Here is a 14177-nt window from a genome sequence, read left to right on the forward strand (position 1 = left end):
GTGCTGAAATTACAGGTGTGAGTCACTGTGCCTGGCCCATTTGGTTCTTTTAATAATTTCTTATTTCTCTGCTGAGATTTCCTGTCTTTTTGTTCATTTCAACCATATTCCCTTTCATCTCTTAAAGTGCAGTTTTAATACCTGCTTTAATTTTCTTGCCTAGTGATTCCAACATGTGGGTGATTTTAAGATTGCCATCTGTTGATTTTCTTTATCCTTAAGAAAGGGTAACATTTTACTGGGTTGAAGTAATTATGGGGTTTTTTCTTTGTTTGTTTTTGTTTTGTTTTAAGATGGAGTCTTGCTCTGTTGCCAGGCTGGAGTGCAGTGGCACAATCTTGGTTCACTGTAACCTCTGCCTCCTGGGTTCACACAATTCTCCTGCCTCAGTCTCCCGAGTAGCTGGAACTCAAGGTGCCCGCCACCACATCCGGCTAAATTTTTGTATTTTTAGTAGAGCCAGGGTTTCACCATGTTAGCCAGGATGATCTCGATCTCCTGACCTCGTGATCCACCCACCTTGGCCTCCCAAAGTGCTGGGATTACAGGCGTGAGCCAGCGCACCCAGCCAATTATGGGTTTTAACTTAGACATCGTCAATGTTAATTGTGGATACTCCAGATAGTGTCACACTGACCCAAAGAGTGCTACTATCTTTGTTTTCATGGGACATTAATTTGGCTAATCTCATATTGAAAAATTTGTGCTTTTTGGATCTCAGTTTGGATTGATTTCAGTCTGCCCTGTGCATGTGCAGTTCAGGGGTCAGCCAAAGACTTAAGCCAGAATTTATACACACAATTTCTCATCTCTGTCTCTTTACTTTCCTATGTTCTTCCTCATTCTCTGACATCCCTGTTCCTTCCCAGAGTTCCTATAGACTACAGAGAAAGCAATGGGCTTTCTCTTGGAGTTTAACTGTCCCATGTTGCCACTATAATTGGAGATGCCCTCAGAAAAAGCCTCAGAAATGTGAAACTCACTTCACCTCATGACATTTGCTTAATACAAAGTTTGAACCTATTTTGAACTATTTCTCTAGTCTCATCCATTCTCCAAAACCTTTAAATAGTTGTATTGTGTTTTCTTATGCTTTGCTTTTATTTTTTGTTTTTGTTCAGAGTTTATAGCTACTATTTGCAGGCTGGTTGTTTGATTGGATGTTTATTTCTCCACACAAGAAGCAAAATTCTTGTATCATTATTAATCCTAAGAACAGAAGGTTACAGAGAAACAGAAAACAGAAGGCTCTAAAAAAGTACCAAGAGATACAAATAAAACTTGAATAAAAAAAAAAAACCAAAAAAAAAAAACGAGAAACATGTCCCTGGCTTCTGGGAGAGGGCTGAACAAAGGCAGATAAAGAGGCAATAAAGTACGTAATGAGTACATTTACAGAAATATGTACCATCAAATAGGTAAGAATGCAAGCAAAATTTATATATAACAAAAAGTTTTAGAAGTAGAAAAAATGTTAGTACATAGTTCGTATTGTCTAACAATCAATCTGTCACCCAGGCTTTGTCACCCAGGCTGGAGTGCAGTGACATGATCATAGCTCATTGCAATTTCAAACGCTAGCCTCCTGAGTAGCTGGGACTACAGGCATATACCACCACACCTGGCTAATTTTCTATTTTGTTTTCTGTAGACACAGGGTTTCACTATGTTGCCCAGACTGGTCTTGAACTTCTGGGGGCTCAATCAATCCTCCCTGCTTGGCCTCCCAAAGTGCTGGGATTATAGTGTGAAAGGAAAATAAATCTTGGGGTCCAAAATCACTAAGCTAAAGGGAAAACTCAAGCTGGGAACTGCTTAGGGCAAACCTGCCTCCCATTCTATTCAAAGTCATCCCTCTGCTCACTAAGATAAATGCATATCTCATTGCCTCTTTGGCAAGGCTAATCAGAAACTCAAGAATGCAACCATTTGTCTCTAATCTACCAATGGCCTGGAAGCCCCCTCCCACTTGGAGTTGTCCTGCTTTTGCTTCGAGTTGTCCTGCCTTTACGAACCAAACCAATGTCCATCTTACATATGTTGATTGATGTCTCATGCCTGCCTAAAATGTGTAAAACCAAGTTATGCTCCGAACATCTTGGGCACATGTTATCAGGACCTCCTGAGACTGTGTCACGGGCAGGCGCCCTTAACTTTGACAAAATAAACTTCCTAAATTGACTGAGACCTGTCTCAGAGTTTTGCAACAGGCATAAGCCACCATGCCTGGCCTCAGAAGTTTCAAAACCAACACTCTTCATCAGATCCCAGAACCAAAGAAGGAAAAAACAATTGAAGAATTTATGTCCGCAGTTATGCCAAGATTTACACTAATGCATACCACATCTCAAAGATTGAAGAACTCTCTCAAAAACTGGCAATAATTAAGTTTCCAACCAAATTATATTTTCTAAATTAAAAATAAGCACACACCCAAATATAAAATTAAAAAAAAACCCTGAAGCTAAAGCACATTCACCTTATAGAAAAAGTAGAGTCCATATCTCTTTATTTTATAAATGCATTTTCAGACTTGATGCATAGGACATGGTAACCTCAAACAGCAAGGAAAAAGTCTTATTTAAAACTCAGTAAGAATATAATCTGTGCAAGAAATCTATCATTTTAAATAATTTCATTAAACTGTTTTTTCCTTTGGTATACCCCTGGATGTAACACTATTAGGTTATAGTGAAAAACACCCTCAATTAACTATCAAAAAGTATGGTTCCACTATTAAGCAACTATGAGACTTTGGACAGGTCCCTTCACCTATCTAGGCTTCAGTTTACTCATGTGAAATGTGAGGCTAGAACAGATGGTTTCTCCTTTCCAGATGCAAAATGCTAAAACTACATAACCTTATTTCTAGGCTCTTCAATAATTGAAAGATTCTTGTACTATTTCTAAAAAATAGATTTGGCAAATTCCTCAGATCTCAGGCCCAAAGAAAATATTTCAGGAGAGATATATTATGCCTTTCACACAAGTGCAAAAAAATTAAAAATGTAGACTCCCACATACAATCTCAAGCAAATCATTAACTGACATCTGATGCTGTCTTACCTACAGAGATAAGAAGCTTGTTTACATCTGTACTTCAGGTGAGTGTGATAATTTTGTGAATGGTATGTTAAAAATAATTTCAAATTTGAGGATTAAGCAATGAGAAATGTGCTGTAAATTTCAAGAAAAAGATGGTGCAATATTGTTTAGGATTCTGAGAACTTTAGATCTATCTTCTTATAAAAACTTCTGCTTAGAAACAAAGAAATAAACAAAAACCAGGATAAACAATACAATACTCTTTCCAACTTGCTGGAATTACATTCACTCAGAAAAACATTTACTAAGCACCTAATTTGTACAAGGTGTACTGTCCTCTATGAGACACATACACATAGAAAATAATTTTGTATCTGCTTTAGTGAGTTTGCAAGATGCCAGAATAAATACATGCTAAAAGGCATATATACATAAATAATATAATGCATTGCAGTAAGAGGTAAGTACTACGACAGAGGGACACAGAAAGTCCTGTGCCTCAGGTTTTACTCCCTGCAGGGCACTAAGCTATTTTGAATCACACTGCAGGAGGTGGCCAACCACACAGCATGCAGTGCATCAGTACTATCCAGGGAAGAAAAGACTACTACATGGTTAAGAAAGCCTGAAAAAACAGAAGCAGAGAGGTGGACCTAGAAAACTAGCAAGTCAGTTGAAGGTCAATATGTGCCTACCTGGAAAATAGGGTCCAATTACTGGGCAGAAGACTAGGACCCAAGGGTGATTCTGTGCAACTAGGGGAGATAAGAAAGGAGAGAAAGGAAGTGAGTATTCTGTTGTGGGAAGAAGGGTATTCCAAGATGACAACACACCAAGAGCATAACCATAGATGAAGGAATTCTGAATTTCTTCTAGTTTCCCATCTCATGATCATGACAAACCAAAAGGAAATTACCACAAAATGTAATAATTTCTACCAGTCTACAGATTCTGGCAGGCTAAATTAAACCTGAAGATAAGCAGAAAATTATATTCCAGTTCCTACTTACAACTTCTGTCACATAAAGGGGTACTTACATAGTTCATATGTGCAAACTGAGTTGCATCCTTTCTAAATCGTTTTATTTAAATGTGAAATGTTTGGAATTGGGTATCACTGGTCTTCATTTTGTTTTGAAAAGGCAATATGAATGAATTAATCTATAATCATGCTAATAACAAAATAAGAATTTTAACTCCTTCCTTTGAAATGAAAAGACACATCCTTTAGCCAAGAGCTTCCAAGTTTAATGTACGATTCACAAAAATCTACAAACATAAATTACATAGTAGAAGTTTCCCTTATTCTTACTTGAATATAACTCTAATCATTTGAATATCAGTTTTAACAAAATGAATAAGAGTACAACAGAGTTCAGATGAAGCTCGTTTCTTGCCAAAATCCGTATGAATGCCAAATACCTTCCAAGCACAAATAAATCCTGCCCTCCATTTAAACAAACAAATAAACAAACAACAAACAAAACACCACATTTCCTAAGATTGGGCAATCACTACTAAGTGACTACTAAGTAGTGAGTAAGAGCTAAGGGAAACGGAGTGAACTTTAGGTCACCAGGACACCGTACACTGAAAAACATGTGCTGCGCTTCTTCAGAAACAAGCTACAACAGCAGAAAGACAAGGTACCTTATATCTTGTTTATAAATCTTACTTTATAAAGGAGAAAAAAGAATGGAAGAAAGGGAAATCATAGTCCGTTATATCCTATTTTGTGCCAGGCACTTAGACAACGTTTTATCATTTAATTGAAACGAGTTGAATCGTTAGCAGGAGCAGAGAGCGGAACCCAGAGAGCCCTGAGCAGCTCCATCACCGCCCCCGGCCTAGTTACCCTCACCCCAGAAGGAGTCACAACCCTGTGCCAACAGGTCACCATTACAGCAACCACAGCCCTGAGCAAAGATGCCCAGGCAGCCAACCCCAAGCCGGCACCACCTGCAGAGGCGCAGGGAGCAGTGGCAAGGGCGACCTCACAGGCGGCGCCTGCTGGTGGGGTAAGATCATCGCAAGGAAGATTTGGGGAACAGTAAAATGGTTCAATGTAAGAAACAAATGGTTTCATCTATGGGAATGGCACCAAGGAAGATGCAGTTGTACAGCAGAATGCCATACAGAAGAATAACACCAGAAAGTACCTTAGCAGTGTAGGACACGGAGAGACTGTGGAGTTTGATGATGTTGCAGCAGAAAAGGGTGCAGAGGCAGCAAATGTTACAGGCTCCTGTGGAGTCCAGTTCATAGCAGCATATAATGCAGCTGACCGTAACCATCATAGACGCTATCCATGTGGTCCTCAAGCAATTACCAGCAGAATTACCAGAATAGTGAGAGTGGAGAAAAGAATGAGGGATGGGAGAGCGCTCCCTTAGGCTCGGCCCAACAATGACGGCCCTGCTGCAGGCGAAGGTTCCCGCCTTACTACACGCGGAGACCCTACAGAAATCGACCACCGTATTCTAACCCTCCCTTGCAGGGAGCAGCGACGGAGGGTGCTATCAACCGGGGTGCAAGAGCACAAGGTAGGCCAGTGAGGCAGGATATGTGTATGGTTTATAGACCATGATTCTTCAGGGAACCTCCTCGCCAAAGCCAGCCTAGAGAGGAGGGCAGTGAAGAGGGTAAAGAAAATCAAGATGAGACCCAGTATCAGCAGCAACCTCAACATTGGTGCTGCTAAAACCCCAGTTATCTATGTAGACGCCCAGAAAACCCTAAACCCACAACATGGCAAAGAGACAAGAGCAGCCGGTCCAACAGTCAAGAATTCTGTGCCTGAGGCAGAAGAAGGTTGAGTAAATGCCGGTCTACCATCTCCACCATCATCCAGTTTAGTCATCCAACAAGAAGAAATGAATATGAAATTACAGCAATAAGGAATGCAGGAAAGATTGGGGGCTGAAGACCTTAAGTGCTTGCGTGCTTGCTTTTTGCCCACTGATCAGATAACCAGAACTACCTGCATTATCTATCAAGTATGGGGTTTTTAAAATTATTTTTACCTAAAGAAATGTCTTTTTGGTAATAACAAAAGTTGTTGTTGTTGTTGTTGTTGTTTGGTTGGTTGGTTTTTCTTAACATGCCTTTAAAAGCTCTGAAATTGGTTCATACGTTCTCAAGTTGAGATTTTTAAGCACTACATTTTTAATTTGTAATAAAAGTTTACAACTTGATTTTTCAAAAATGTCAACCAACTGCAAGCATTAATTAATCAAAGTCTTAAATAATAATAAAAAATTTAAATTAAATCAAATGGGATGTTAACACCATATAATACAAAAAAGAAGTGAGGTTCGAAAATTCCAGGTTCCTTTTGTGATGCCACGTGTCACCTAACTGGTAGCACAACTTGATTGCAATCTGACTCTGAAGCTTTTCTTCATTCCCAGACATCTTATTGTTGTTGAAGTCCTAGATTTTTAAAGTATAAATGTTTTTAGGAATAAAGCTTTGGTAGGCAGGAAATTCTGCTGAAGCTGTTTCTGGGCAACTTGACTTTGCCAGGGCCTTTGCACTGATTGTGTTAATGGCCGCCTCCTCTCCAGATTTAGGGTTATGGATCACCTGTAACCACCTGTAACCTGTACAACAAGCTAAAGGAGTATTTGCCTAATATCCAATCCACAGAATTTATTTCAAAAATGGTGAGCTTCACTAAGGTGATAGCAGCAGCCAGTCCACAGGCTGATCAACAAAATTTTGTCTTTGATCCATGGTTTCTGCTCCTTGGAGTCTCACAAGGTACATTCTGCCACTGCTGGACCTAGAATCATAGTCTCCTTTCCTGCCAGCCTTCTCACCCTGCCAAACTTATCATATCTAATTATTTGACATCATAGATATTATCAATCCCTAGGCCTCTCTAGTTTTCTGCTCTTGCAACTCCTTTTACATTGTTTTTGTCACCCAGCACAGAACCCATACAGAAGCCATCACTCTATTCTCTTGGAAATACTTTCAGTTTACTTCTTGGTTTTCCTATCTCACCTACCAAGCTCTCTTAGTACAGATCTAAGATGAGAATTTTAGTACAAATAATTTATTTGGGGAACAACCCCATGGAACACTGGTAAGGAAGAAAGGACGCAGGTGGAAAAGGGAAATAAGATAGAATGTTTGCAAAGATAACCATCAATAGTTCCTCAAAGCCTTGCTTTAGCATGCTGCTCTTCCCATCAAGAGGCAGAGTTTGTTTCCTGCACTCTTGAATCTGCACTGACCATGCGCCCTTTTTTGAACAATAGATTGCAGCAGAAGTGATGTTACGCTAGTTCTAAGCCAAGGCTATAAGAGTCCTGGTAGCCTCTTCTTTTGCTTTCCTTGGATGCAGATCCATGTAAAGAAGCTCAGGCTAGATTAGTGGATGATGAGAACCAATGGGAAGAGAGAGGCCCAGACAGACCCCAGACATTCTACACATTGCACTGAGGCCCAAAACCCATAAGTAAAGCCATCATAGTCATTCCTGATCCAGACAGGCAGGCTTCCAGTCAAGTGCAACTACATGAGTGACCCAAGCTATTACTCATCTAAGCCTGGGCACACCAAATATTGGTAAAAAAATAACATATCTTTGTTGTTTTAAGCCCCTTTGTTTCAGGGTAGTTTGTTACATTGCCATAAATGAAATGGGGACAAAGTCAATAAAGGGTGCAATTACTAAGCAAGTTACTGCTATGGGAAATGAGTTTAGTCCTACTGGGATACTTTGGAAAACAGTATAGAACATGCTTCACAGTTATTCCATGTGAAGGGTAAGGATGCTAGTGTAATCCACTAACTTGCTAACAGTTACTTGCTTAAGTCTTCTTCTAGTGACAGTTACTATTTGGTACTTAAAGCCTGTCCAACACTGTGAGCCAAACCTGCTCAGCAGCCACACACAAAAAATGCCTTCAGGCAGAAGTCACAGTATCAGCAATAAGCAGTCTTCTGTGACAAGAGGTGAGTGGTGGAAGGAAACAGGAAGAGCATCAACATAGGTGAAAACCCAGGCCTAGAACAGTCCAGCTATCTGCTTTCTCCACTCCTAGAACTGCAACAGCTAAAGTGGGTCACAAACACTCACAGATTATAACCACTACACATCTATAGCTTCTAAGCTTAGCTGGGCCCCAAATGTTGCTTAATAATCCTTCCATGTTTCCCTAATTATCTGTTTACTTTAGTATATTTTACATTTATTTCAAATTTTCCCACTTTTATTAAATCTCCTATTCCACCTACCCCGTCCCCTTCAGTATCAGCAAAGCAATCTGCTCTCTATCCCAATGAGAAAATAAAGGTCATCAGATCAATTTTTTGCTACCCCACTTGCACTGCATTCATAACCATCCTTCCTCCCTTCCCTACTAATAGCACAGGAAAGGGTCAAGGTAAATGCAGCATTAATCTGGCACCTCTCCTGGAACACCCCACCTTAGAATACAAGAACCCCTTATATGCTTGCCTTTTTTGTCTCTCTTATGTCCCTAATGCATGAATCTCATCGAGTTATTGATCTGTTGAAACCCTACACCTATGGGTCTTTGCACCAAGCACTGTTCCTACTGCCTAAAATGTACTCTTCCCTAACTTTCCCGTTTCTAGACTCTTCCCTGGCAGAGTCCTCTTCATCTTTTAGATCTCAACTTAGCTGCGACCTCTTCAGGAAAGCCTTCTTTACTTTGCTGCCCACCATTCCTCAAATCTATGCTTACCTCTGCCACAGCACTTTGCTCTTTTCTGAAATTGCTCATTCCTTTTTCTGATATCCTTTTCCTCCTCCTTTACCTCCCACTGAAAATAAGCTCCTCCAAATCAGGTATTTACCTTATATATTTTTTAACCATAGTATCTATGCCTAGAACATACTTGGGGATTAACAAATAGCACCACATTTGAATAAATCAATCAATCATCTCTTTTCCTTAAGTTACTTTCCAGAGTAACTTTAGTGGAAGCTGCAGGCAAGATTTATGTGTACTGTGGCCCTTCCTCTTTCTATCCTCTTTTTTCTTTTTAACATTCTAAGAGGTATCATACAGGTCATGATAAACTGAGTCTCTTCTAAATTTGCATGTAGTGAAAAATAACAGGTCAAAATGCATTTGCTTAGAAGCTCAGAAATCCATTGTTCAGTTAAAACTTGTTGCCTTGTTACAATGTTATGACAAAATAGGCTTCCATATTGGCTTTTAACATATAATTGTTAATTATCATCACCAAAGTTTCAAAATTTCTTCAGTTTTAAAAAGATTTTCATAGGCAAAAATGCATATAGTACTTGTATACTCACAGTGAGCTTATTTAATAATATGCATGTAGAAATGTAAAACAGCTTTCTGTTTTATGGTCAGATTTGATATGCCTATAAAAATTAGTTTTTATAGATATGGTTTCTACTTTCATCAAAAAATGAGCCATCAACTTTAAGAGAAATGAAAAAATCAATTTGGGTCATGGTAATTTCTAAGCCCTACTACATAGTCCTAGAATTTGTTCTTAAAGACCAGACTCTCTGCGAAAGACTTTGAAACAAAGAACGTATACTTTGTCTCCTCCCTACCATGTTCTTGGCAACTAGGGAATGTGGGACATTTTAAGTCTTTAAGATAAAATTAATCACACTGATTTAGAATAACTAAAATCTTGTCAAAGTAATTCCTACCTTCTCCCTTCCCCACCACGTTACCTTTAGGAAGAGGAGACACACTTGAGGAAGCTCTTAAAGGCTGGTCTTCAGGGAAATAAAGACATTGAAATTCCACTCCAATTATTTTTTATTTCCTGCCACCTTGAATCCAGAATACATGTTACATTATGAAGTGTTATATTCTTGACTCAAAACATCCTTCCAATTAAAATTTTCTTTTTTAAAAAAATTATGTTAAAGCAAAAATGCAGAAAAGAAGGGTAAATAAGATTAGTAAACCATCTGAAAATTATTGCCTTTTGTAAACTTTGGTAAAATGTATGAAGCAGCATGTTTTCCAGTCTGCTTTCTCGGACTGTAGATACCTGGGACATAATTCAGTTTGCCATCCCCTGTTCCCAGATCAGCTCAGTCTTTGTTCAGCTCCATCTTCAATCTGGCATATAATTACTTCTTCAGCTCCTGTGCTATTTGGTTTTAAGCACCTCTTACCCCCAAGGCCTCATGGCTCTAAGGGCTTGTTGAATTTAAACAAGCACATTTAAATCTTTGTCTTTAAATGAGTAAAATAAAAGTCTTAACACCTAACGCAGAGTACTCTTCTATCCACCTACACTCTGAATGTGCATGTTATAATTGTCTACCAGATCATAATGAGCATCTATCCATCCTCAAAATCAGAGAAAGGAGGGCTCATTCTAGAGGCAAATTTACAATAAATGACTTTATTCTTGATTAGCTATGTGTGTTTGGGGACACAGAGATTGGCCCCGGCATAATTTAACTACCTGATAGGAATCAGATGATCAGGGACACCTTGGAAATAAAGGTGGAAAAACAACAGTGGAGGAAAAACAAAAGAAAAAAACAAAATTGTTAAAAGAAATTAATAAAATACAACTTAAGGAATTTTAAGCTTTACCTCTCATCCGAAAAACACTTCAAACTCATACACAAACTCATACACACTCACACTGATGCATGCACACATGCATGTGCACACACACATATGCAATATAATTAAAACTATTTGTCTTTCCGGAGAGTCAAGAGATGGTGGATTCTACCACTACTGCTGCTGGCAAATCATAAATACCATCTATGATTTTAGTTTAGCCTGAGTAAATGAGCAATCATTATATTTCTTCCACATACATACTTAACTCAAAGAACTGGTAGATAAGTATTGAATGAGCCCCTCATCGAAATACACTGTCAAAAATGCCACAAAAAAAGTATTATAACTATTAATTATAAGTAAAGTTTTTTAATGAATGAATAAATTAGTAAAATGAATAAATTTTAATAGATAGGAGAATGGCACGAACCTGGGAAGCGGAGCTTGCAGTGAGCCGAGAATGTGCCACTGCACTCCAGCCTGGGCACAGAGTGAGACTCCGTCTCAAAAAAAAAAAAAAAAATTAAAATTAAAATTAAAAATTAAATAAAATAAAAAATTTGTTTAAAGTTCTGTATAGATTCTGGATATTGGCCCTTTGTCAGATGGATAGATTGCAAAATTTTTTTCCATTCTGTAGGTTGTCTGTTCACTCTGATGACAGTTTCTTTTAATGTGCAGAAACCCTTTAGTTTAATTAGATCCCATTTGTCATTTTGGCTTTTGTTGCCATTGCTTTTGGTGTTTTAGTCATGAAGTCTTTGCCCATACTTATGTACTGAATGGTGTTGCCTAGGTTTTCTTCTAGGGTTTTTATGGTTTTAGGTCTTACGTTTAAGTCTTTAACGTCCATCAATGATAGACTGGATAAACAAAATGTGGCACATATACACCATGGAATACTATGCAGCCATAAAAAGGATGAGTTCATCTCCTTTGCAGGGACATGGATGAAGCTGGAAACCATCATTCTCAGTGGACTAACACAGGAACAGAAAACCAAACAACGCATGTTCTCACTTATAAGTGGGAGTTGAACAATGAGGACACATGGACACAGGGAGGGGAACATCACACCCTGGGGCCTGTCTGGTGGTGGTGGGGGTATGGGAGGGATAGCATTAGGAGAAATACCTAATGTAGATGACAGGTTGATGCGTGCGGCAAACCACCATGGCACGTGTATGCCTATGTAACAAACTTGCATGTTCTGCACATATATCCCAGAACTTAAAGTATAATAAAAAAATATATTCTAGAAAAAAAAGTTGCATCTGTATTGAATATGTACAGACTTTTTTTCTTCTCATTATTCCTTAAACAATACAAAAAAGAAAGTTTCAGCTAGGTTGGTAGGGAGTCCCTGAACCAGAGTTACCCATTAGAAGAATCTAGTGTTGGGCAGAAATGTCCTGGATCTGGTATTCCTGACACGTTCAGTCACTGGGTGGAAGCAGCTCCAAAGAAGGATGGTTTCGGTGTGAATGTTGTGGTGGATCCACAGGTATAGCAGCTGGAGGCTGTCAATTATGCTCTCTACAAAAGCTCCTCTTGAAAACAGAGCTGAGAAAGACACCTGTATGACCACTACATATGACTTTATTCCAGTTCTAGGAATCTATCTCAAGGAAGCAATCTAAATACCAAAATAATAATGATAAAAAGCTTTATGAAAAAGATGCTCATCACAGTCTTTTAAAAAATAATTGAAAGGTAGAAACAATTTAAATGTCCAAGCATAAGGATTGGTTAAGTAGCTATAGTATGTCTACTTTACCAAAAATGCTGTGGTTATTACAATGGAAAAATACTTATATTTTAAGTAAAATTGAAAATAGAGATAAAATATGGTATAACTTTTAAAATTCAAGGCTTTGAAAAGATACATATTTTAAGACTGGCAGAAAGTAAACCAATATGGTAGTAATAGGAAGTTTTTTTTGCATTTTTGAATTTTCCAAATTTTCTTTATTACAATGTATGACCATTAGCTGAGGGAAGGAAGCATTCAAAATAAAAAGGTGAAAAAGCAAAATAGTTAAAATGATTTAGAGTCGAAGTAAGCAGGGAAATACGAAGCTATAGAAGAGAAAACAAAGAACTTAAAGTATAATAATAATAATAAAAAATCTGAAGAATACTGTCTTAATAATTATGGGACTAGGTGTGGTGGCTCACTCTTACAATACCATCACTTTGGGAGGCCCAGGCAGGAGGATTACTTGATGAGCCCAGGAGTTCAAGGGCATAGTGAGTGATTATCATGCCACTGCACTCCAGACTGGGTGAAACACCAAGACCCAGTCTCTAAAAACAAATTCTGGAAAACAGCTTCATGGCTCCAACATAACACTGAACAAAGCGAAAGATGGGAAAGGAAAAAGGAATGGTTTTATTTTAATTGTTGTATTGGGTTTCTAAATGAAAACTGATGTTTCATATGCTCTTCTACGACTATTCAGTATAGGTGTTTCACCGTCATTGTAAGGAGTATCTTCTGTATATTTAGGTATGTGTGTTCATTAGTGTATTCATTTTTCAACAGGTGATTGAACAGTTTGAGAGTAACCATTTGCCAGGTACTGTGCAAGCAAATCAAAGGTTACAGTGTAAAATGAGAAAGGGTATGTTTTCGCCCTCTATTCTAGAATTGTTTATAGAAAGTGCATAATTTAAGCCCATATGTCCCATATCCTAAAGATACCTCTCCATTAAATACAGTGCATTTCATTGCCTTTCCAGACTCTCTTCACTATGCACATTAGTGACAATGTAATTGCAATTTGATTAATTCATATAAACTAAGAAAGGAGGAATTATTCATTCATTTCTGATTTTCTTTTTTGGACCATGGAAAGTATCCTGAGTCCTACTATAGTCTGCCAAACCCTCTCGGGGTAGACCTCTATTTGCTTAAAAGTACTAGTTTCATAGACTGCTGTCATGCACCCTAATTAGACAAATGTGTTTTTCAGGTCTATTTGAAGGACATTCTGATGTAATGCATACCTATCTTCTTAATCTTCTTATTCAGCTTATGCATATTTATTTTCCTTTAAAATCCATCAATAAATGATCTGTGATCTTTAAGTAATTAATTTAATGATTACATGAATTAAAATAATGCACATTGCTTTAAAGGAGTTAGTATTTTCTGTTTATGTTACGATATTGGCCTTGGGTAAATATCATCCATTGCCTGAATTTCATAATGGTTCAAGGATAAACCATTTCCTCTTTGTAATTCAGTAAGTTTGTTCCAAAGGAGCCTATTGCTCCTTTACTCAACAATGAATGAAATGCATTCAGGGACCTTAGGGGACCTATTCTTAATAAGATGGAATCCTTTCCCAGTTTGCTAAATTCACTGAATTTATAGCTCATTGTTATTGATGAAGGAATTAATCCAAGTCTATTACCAAATTGATCTCCTAAAATCCATAGAGTGAATTTGGTGTCATTTTTAAAAAGAAGTAAAATAACAAAAATAAAAATACAAAGGATGTCAGTAAGTTACAGATAGGAGGGCATACCTCATATTTATCACCTGGCAAACTAGAGAAAAGTTTCATCGAAACT

General features: G+C 38.0%; 1 protein-coding gene and 1 pseudogene across 2 annotated transcripts in view; one reads left to right on the forward strand and one right to left on the reverse strand.

Annotated features, from left to right (window-relative positions):
- The window catches only part of ZBTB20 (zinc finger and BTB domain containing 20), an 816082-nt gene that overhangs the window by 595990 nt on the left and 205915 nt on the right, over window positions 1-14177 (reverse strand). The window lies entirely within an intron of this gene.
- On the forward strand, window positions 4972-5861 carry LOC105510757 (annotated as a pseudogene).

Source organism: Colobus angolensis, unplaced genomic scaffold, assembly GCF_000951035.1.
Source record: "Colobus angolensis palliatus isolate OR3802 unplaced genomic scaffold, Cang.pa_1.0 Scaffold190, whole genome shotgun sequence".
In the NCBI taxonomy this organism is placed as follows: domain Eukaryota; kingdom Metazoa; phylum Chordata; class Mammalia; order Primates; family Cercopithecidae; genus Colobus; species Colobus angolensis.